This window comes from Sus scrofa, unplaced genomic scaffold (assembly GCF_000003025.6).
Source record: "Sus scrofa isolate TJ Tabasco breed Duroc unplaced genomic scaffold, Sscrofa11.1 Contig2647, whole genome shotgun sequence".
Classification (NCBI taxonomy): domain Eukaryota; kingdom Metazoa; phylum Chordata; class Mammalia; order Artiodactyla; family Suidae; genus Sus; species Sus scrofa.
This window is the reverse complement of record NW_018085143.1, coordinates 14,516-22,910: the sequence shown is the minus strand read 5'-3', so window position 1 is coordinate 22,910 and position 8,395 is coordinate 14,516. Positions and strand designations below refer to the sequence as shown.

Sequence of the window (8,395 nt, the reverse complement as noted above, 5' to 3'; positions counted from 1 at the left end):
ACACACCGCCAGGACACACCAGGACAGGGAGGCCAGAAATCCCAAACGTGCAGAGGGAGAGACCTGCCTTCTCACCCGCCACCTGACACTCACCAGGCAAACTTGGTCTCCAGGGTCAAGGGCCTAGGAGAGGGTTGCGTCCACCACACCAGGGCCCTCAAGGGCAACAAAGAAACTAAGTCAACAGCTCTTGTGCACAGGACCCTCAGGGTGCGACCCACAAAGCAAGCTGGCACATGGCCAGAGACAAGAGCTGGAAGGAGCCGGCTTCGGGAGGGAAAAGCCATTCTCCCTCTCAAAGGAAGGAGACACGAATCCAAACACAGCACAACAAAGACCAGGGACCCAAGTCGTCTTCGGCTTAGCAACTTCAGAGGGGGAAAACACCAACAGCGGAGTTCCGCTCAGTAGGCCACCCACCCAAGTCCTAGCCCCCTTCCGCCCTCTCCCGGCAGCAGGTGGAACCCAGCTGCTCCAGGAACCCTCTCCCCCTGGGATCCCAGCTGCGTGCTCTTCCCTACCTGCAGCCTCCTCATCCTGGCGGCAGTCGGTGCGCTCCGCCACCGAGTCTGTAGAAACACACCGCGGGAAGCGAGGCGTGAGAAGGAGTGGCCCTCCCGTTCCCCGGCTTCCCCGAGGTGACGGCGGGTCACACAGCATCACCCGGGTTTTCCTCCAGGTGCCCAGGCCTTCCCTCTGCTCCAGGGACTGAGGCCCGCCAACACAACGTGAGCATCAGATGCCAACATTCGGGGCATCTCATACCTGCTCCCCCTCCTTAGGAACATAGGCGACGAACATCTTTACACCAATTTCTTTCTCTTTTGCAATTGCACACTCACCCGCCCCACCCTCCAAGCAGCAGCCTAACCCAAGTGTCCCGGGAACCCTCTCCCACTGGCTCCTACCTGAGAGCTGTTCTTACCTCGATCACTTTCTGCGAGGTTGCTGTCAGCGAGGTCGCTCTCACACACACTCTCCAAGCTCCAAGCTGCAGAAACACAGACATGAGGAATCGAGGTGTTAGCGACCGTCCCCCACTCGGACCCCTACTAGGGTTGACTGCGGCCACACAGCACCGCCCTGGCTTGTCCTCCGTGTGCTCAGAACTTCCCCGTGCGTGCTCTATGGCCTCAGGAAGCATCAATAAAACACTGGCCACAGTGGCAAACCGTCTGAGATCGTGGGCTGCTGAGGGATGGCGCTTTACAACGCACGCCTCCCTTCTAGGAGTCCCTCCGGAGGCCTTCAGCCCCAGCGTGACACACCTGAAAGTCCAGCTGCACGGACACCCTTGCGTGCTGGCTCGGGGGAGTGAACCCTTGGCTGCTTTCTTCTGTTCACTGCCAGAGGCAGACCTTAACTACTGGCTGAATTCAATGAAGCATAAATGGCTCCCTCTGGACAGCGGCTGCCACGCTGTGGACAGCAGCTCTACAGAACACTGAGGAGACGGGCACCCCTCCCGTGAGGGTTCCTCTCCAAAGCACACATAAAGAAACTCATACACCTCACAGCAACAGCAAGAAACAGCCAGGAGTTCCCGTCGGGGCGTCGGGCGCAGCGGAACAAATCCGACCGGACCACGAGCTTGCGGGGGCTGATCCCTGGTCTCGCCGAGGGGGTTAAGGATCCAGCGTTGCCGCCAGCTCTGGTGTCGGTCGCAGACACGGCTGGAGCAAAGGCCTCCCCCCCCAGCACTGCCGGTGCGAACGTACACCGGTACAACCACTACCGAAGGCACCACGGAGGGCCTCCCAAAACGGAACGCAGCACAGCATGCGACCCAGCAAGCCGAGCGAGCACCCTGGAAGATACCACGACACACGTATCCAGGAAGAGACACATGCCCCTGTGTGTGTATGGCGGCACCACTCACAACAGCCAGGACAGGGACGCCACCTCATGTCCACAGGCACAGGGATGGATCACGACCATGTGGTCCACATACACGAGGGAATTCACGACTCAGCCAGAAAATCCAAGAAGAACCAATGCCATTCAAACCATAGGGCTGGATCGAGACATTCTCATACAAAGCGAAGTACGTGACAAAGAGAGAGATCTCACTTAGATGTGGAGTCTAAACCATGGCACAAGACCCTGTCCACAAACCCACGGACACAGAGAACAGACTTGTGGCTTTCGTGAAGGGCACGGACTGGGCGTTTGGGGGAGTCGATGCCACTACGGCATTGAGAATGGAGCGACGACGAGGTCTCCTGCTGCAGCGCACGGGGAACTGGATCCCATCTCCTGAAATCGACCGGGACGGACGATAACAGTCCAAAGGAACCTGTGTTTATGCACACACACGCCTGGGGAATGTTGCTACACGGCAGAAAATGAAACAACACGGCACCTCAATGAACACAGAGACAACAGAAAGGACAGTGTCTGACGAGCCACTGATGGAAAGACAACCCGCAGAAGACGCTATCTGCAAACCTTACATTTGGAACAGGGGCTCATGTCCAGAATCTGTGGGAAACAACGCCAAATCAATTGACCCAAAGGCAATAACTTCAGGTGTAGGTGAGCGGAAGCCTGGGAGACCGCCTCCGTCCAAGAAGACAACAGACAGCAGCACACACACGGAACGTTTCCCAAAGTCACCCACCACAACGGCAAGCAAAGCAAAGGCACAACGAGCTATCACCTCCCTCCTCGTAGGACGCGGAGTGTTTTCAAGCGTGAACAGGTCGTCTGGGAAGATGTGACTACCTGGGATTCTCTACGCTGTGGGCGGGAAGGTCAGCTGGCCCAGCCAGGACGGGAAACACTATGGCAGGTCCTCAGGAAAGCTGCCCACGGACCTAGCACGGGACCCGCAGTCCCACTGCTGCGTGGACATCTAAAGGAAGAACCATCGGTGTCGGGTAAAGAGACCCGCCATCCCAGGATCCCGGCAGCGCCACACACACGAGAGCCCAACAGAAACAGAGCCCCAGTGCCCACGGGCACACAGACTGAGAAGACAACGGGATGGATACAGCCCACAGAACCCTACCCACTGCAGCAGTGCACAGAGAACTGGGAGGACATTACTGATCGATTCGTCTCGGGGTTTGAGGGCGGCCCCCGCGGCATACGGAAATTCCCAGGAGAGGCGGCAAATCAGAGCTGTAGCCACCGGCCTACACCCCAGCTGCAGCAAAGCTGGATACCAGCCGCGTCTGGGACCTCTGCGGGCAGCTCACGCACGTGGATTCTTCCCCTGAGCAAGGCCAAGGGTCGAATCCGCCTCCTCAGAGATACCACTCGGGTTCATGACCCTGAGCCTCGACAGGAACTCGCTGGAGGACAGCATTTCAAGCGAAGCAAGTCAGGCACAGAAGGACAAAGACTCTCTGATGTCATGCGCATCAAGTGTCTGACACACCACTCCTGAGCAGAGGCTGGAAGGGTGGCTGCCCAGAGTGGGCAGGAGTGCGGGTGGAGCACAGCGTTCACAACACTCCTCGGGACACTCACAGCCTGAAGGGGCTCGAGTCCCTGGCACGTGTTTGAACAACGGTATCAAGTCCACACAAGGCAGAGAGGGAAGCGAAAAGGAAGAAGACCAACAGAGGAAGCAATGCCTTTCCCCCAAACCCTTGCTCCCAGCCGGTGCGGGCAGAACGAGGGAATGGACGGTTAGCCTGCGGTCATCGTGAGACTCCTCAATTAGAAGCTGGACAGCTGTTGTGGTGCTAAGCCACGGCTCCCACAGCACACACCACTCACACTGATTGCCATCACACCAGCAGGCCCTCACACGCACCACCCTCCCCCGCCCCCCCGCAGTGTCCCCCGACACCTACCCACGCCATACAAAGAGCCTCCTTTCGTCCAGGGACCCCTAGAACCTGGGGTGGCCCTTCTTGGGAAGTCCGTCTCTTTCACCCCATCCTTCACCCTCATTTCCCAGGAGGAACCCAGATCAGGGTGTCTCTGCAACCAAAGGAGCAGGAGAGCCCCCCCACCCCGCCTCCCTCGCGGGCCCCCCCCCCCATTTCCTCAACACCTGGACTTCTCCTCAGCACAGCCGGGCTCCAGAATACTCACAGATTTCATCGTCCGCCCCGTCCACCTGTGATGAGACAGAGAAACACGGTGAGTGTCACAGCATCCTCTGCACTGCGGCCACAGGTCTTCCTGCCGTTGGGGACCGCAGGCACGCAGACAGAGGCAGCGTTGAGTCCGTTTCCCCAAAGAACACGGCGAAGACCCCTTTGGAAAAGGCGCCAGCTTTTCATGGAAGATCTCCCAAGTCCTCGTACATTTTAACAAACTTTCAGGCTTCTTTGGACTTCCATCGGGGCACAGTGGTTAACGAATCGACCAAGAACCATGAGGTTGCGGGTTCGATCCCTGGCCTTGCTCAGTGGGTGAAGTATCCGGCGCTGCCCTGAGCTGTGGTGTAGGTGGCAGACGAGGCTCGGATCCCACGTTGCTGTGGCTCTGGCGTAGGCCGGTGGCTACAGCTCCGATCAGACCCCTAGCCTGGGAACCTCATCTCCATATGCCGCGGGAGGGGCCTAGAAAAGGCAAAAAAGACAAACAGACAAACAACATTCCGGCTTCTTCAAAGACATATGCTCCCTACTGCACACTTGGGAACTGATGCGGTCCCTTTTGCAAATGCCCCGGGGAAGGAGCTACTGCTTGGTACCAAACTTGGACTCAACAGTCCTCCGCACAGCAATCTGCATATATCATCTACAGTGGACTTTCTCAGATTTCCATTTCTGAAGGAGGTACATCAAGAAGAAAGGAGGCACCTTTTCCAACCTCACATCAAGAAAGGTGAGCTTACCTTGGGGCCAGGCTCGTCTTCCGGCTCAGCCCAGGCGATGGCTAGGACTCCTCCTGGCCATTTTCACGGGGCTGGCCCGCCTCCTCCTCCCCTCCACCTCAGGTACTGGGGCCGCCTCGTCCTCATGTCCCCCAGCCCGGGGCTTTGCCTCGGTCTTCTCACTCCCACCGGCCTCCACAACATCGTCGTCGTGAGTTCCTGGGGGACACACAAGTCACTGTCAGCAAGGCGGTGGTGCTGCTCACGAGGTACTCTGGGCGCCTCACCTGACTGGACAGGGGCTGGGAGTCGAGGGCTGGGGCTGGGGGCGGGGGCGGGATGAGGCACGGACGGAGCTCCTCTTGGCCCATCCTCCTGGGGAAACGTCTCGAAGGAAGGCAGACAGCACCCTGAAAGACCTGAGAAAGGGAGCCTCTGCCTCTCTTGCTAAGGGAACCTCTCCGTGGCGATTCCCCAGCTGAGAAATGGCCAACACGAGCACGCCGGCTCTGCTGCCACCAGAGAGCCTCCCGAGTCCTCCTGCCCATTTTCACCTCCGGCCCCATTCCTCCATCTGCTGAAATTGGCAGGAGATCATTTCCGCTTCCCTACTCTTCCCACAGGGTGCTCCTGTGTTCACGCTCCATCCTCCGCAATGCGTCACCTCTTTTCTCTTCTTAGACACGTAATACTTCTCTTTGGAATACTTTGGCAATAGGAGACTCAGGCAGGGGGAGGAGAGCAGGACTTCCCGATGCTACGTACTTTGCACCACTGTCCCTAACAACCTTTCTCAACCTTTCTCGTCGTGACTCACAGGACCTCTGCACCCATGCAGGAGTGACTGACTCCCCCTTCAGCCCTGCTGCCAGGTCTTAGCCATCTCTCCGTTCCAGCTCTGACAGTCTGCCTAGTCTACTTTGCCGCCTATGTGTTGAATTGCACACTATCTCTGTTGCTGTGCTGCCTGATTTCACCATTTTTTTTTCTTGTCATCCTTGTCGCTTCCTTAGGGCCACACCCATGGCATATGGAGGTTCCCAGGCTAGGGGTCTCATCGGCGCTGTAGCTGCCGGCTTACGCCAGAGCCACAGCAAGGCAGGATCCCAGCCCATCTGCCACCTACACCACAGCTCACGGCATCACCGGATCCTTAACCCACTGAGCGAGGAGGCCAGGGATCGAACCCGCAATCTCATGGTTCCAGTCGGACTCACTTCTGCCATGCCACGATGGAACTCGTCACTACTGTTAACAGTGTTTTATTTTGCATCCCCCATGTGATAACCTATCTAATAGTTTAATTTTGTTTCTGGTGCAACACTGTTCTCTTCGGGTACATATCGCATTTGATCTCTCCCTGATCTCTTCCTGTCCCTTGGGATTGGTTTCACCTTTTGGCTGTTAGGAATAACGCGCTGCTACAAATGAGAGTGTACACGGTCTCTGTGGTAACATCCTGGGGACTCGTAATATTGCGCATGTGTCCACCTCAACTAACGTCACAGCACAAAAATGAACCTGAATGTATACGGGGAACTTTTCATTAATTAAACTGTATGACCCTTTTGCCGCTCAGTGTACCACGAGTTCCCCATTCAGTGCCGGACGTTGTCACTGGTGGAATTGGAGGAATGGGTTAGGGGAGCTTTCTGTGATATCTGTTCACCATTTCCTCTTAGTATGATCTTGTTGTTCTAAATCACGTCTAGTATTGTTTTCCAATTGGGAATGTGGTTCCGTGGAGGGATCTAGTACAACTAGAACATCAAATATCAGCGAACGTCAAACGTGAGTGAGGTCACCTTTGCTTTTAACCAGGAACCAAATGTTGAGTTTAAATGAATCATTATTTCCATGGTTGTGAAATTACCAACGGAGTTATTCAATTTGCTTTTTGGTTGGTTGCTTGCTTGCTTGGCTTTTGGCCATTTTGCCTTTTCTAGGCCGCTTCCCTTGGCACACGGAGGTTCCCAGGACAGGGGTCTAATCAGAGTTGTAGCCACTAGCCTACGCCAGAGCCACTGCAACTCGGGATCCGAACCGCATCTGCGACCTACACCACAGCTCACGGCAACCCCGGATCCTTAACCCACTGAGCAAGGCCAGAGATCAACTCGCAACCTCATGGTTCCTAGTCGGATTCGTTAACCACTGCCGCCACGACAGGAACTCCAAGTTAGTTCATTTGATTTCCATCATGCAGTAAAGAAGACATGGCTTAGCATGTGTAGAGTTTGTTCGGAATTTGGAACACTGATGAACTAGATCATTGTCCATGCCTGAATGTACTGAGTCAGGTCCCACAGTACCTTCATCTGGCTCAGTGGCAAGGTGCACCCTGTTGTGTGGCCACCGGGGAATTATTCTAGCCAAGCTCGCAGAGGACAAACTTGTCCTCAGACTTTTGAAGCACGATCCTTTGCTCCCAAAGCAACAGTCTGGAAATACATGACAACAGAGAGAACGAGTGATATACTGATTGCAGAAGACCACAGGGAAATGACCAACAGCTGACTCCAGGCCAAGCCCTCAATGCCCACAATCCCCACCTGCCCAGCAGAGCCTCCAGCATCCAAGTTCTACTTAGAGAGATCTTGCTCTTTGGGGTGCACTTCCAACCGTTGCCTCCCCACACAGGGTTTGTGTGAAAATGCCTCTTGGGAGCGGAGACAACCAAGATAATGACCATGCAGAATGGTCTGAGGTCAATCCCACTGACTGATCGACTGACTGATTTTCACCACTCCCAGGGCATGCTGAAGTTCCCAGCCCAGGGCTTGAATCTGCACCACAGCAGGGATCCAACACTGGACCCTTAACCTATAGGACACTAGGGAACTCCTCACATCCCCTGTAGAAGAAAAAATGCCAGGGAAGGGGACGTAGATCTCTCTGCGCCTCACGTCCCAGGTCTGGGCATCCAACTCTGGGAACGCCCCTTCCCTCAGGACACACCACCAGGACACACCAGGACAGGGAGGCCAGAAATCCCAAACGTGCAGAGGGAGAGACCTGCCTTCTCACCCGCCACCTGACACTCACCAGGCAAACTTGGTCTCCAGGGTCAAGGGCCTAGGAGAGGGTTGCGTCCCACCACACCAGGGCCCTCAAGGGCAACAAAGGAAACTAAGTCAACAGCTCTTGTGCACAGGACCCTCAGGGTGCGACCCACAAGCAAGCTGGCACCATGGCCAGAGACAAGAGCTGGAAGGAGCCGCTTCGGGAGGGAAAAGCCATTCTCCCTCTCAAAGGAAGGAGACACGATCCAAACACAGCACAACAAAGACCAGGGACCCAAGTCGTCTTCGGCTTAGCAACTTCAGAGGGGAAACACCACAGCGGAGTTCCGCTCAGTAGGCCACCCACCCAAGTCCTAGCCCCCTTCCGCCCTCTCCCGGCAGCAGTGGACCCAGCTGCTCCCAGGACCCTCTCCCCCTGGATCCCAGCTGCGTGCTCTTCCCTACCTGCAGCCTCCTCATCCTGGCGGCAGTCGGTGCGCTCCGCCACCGAGTCTGTAGAAACCACACCGCGGGGAGCGAGGCGTGAGAAGGAGTGGCCCTCCCGTTTCCCCCGGCTCCCCGAGGTGACGGCGGGTCACACAGCATCACCCGGGTT

At 56.4% G+C, this 8,395-nt stretch overlaps 1 long non-coding RNA gene across 1 annotated transcript; it reads right to left on the bottom strand.

The window, feature by feature from the left end:
• Positions 1-760: 760 nt before the first annotated feature.
• Positions 761-4,885, bottom strand: LOC110258645. The gene is made up of 3 exons (XR_002341212.1): positions 4,799-4,885; positions 4,048-4,072; positions 761-991 (listed from the first exon to the last, which is right to left on the bottom strand). It is a non-coding gene; the product is annotated as an uncharacterized LOC110258645 (long non-coding RNA).
• Between the last annotated feature and the right edge of the window lie 3,510 nt (positions 4,886-8,395).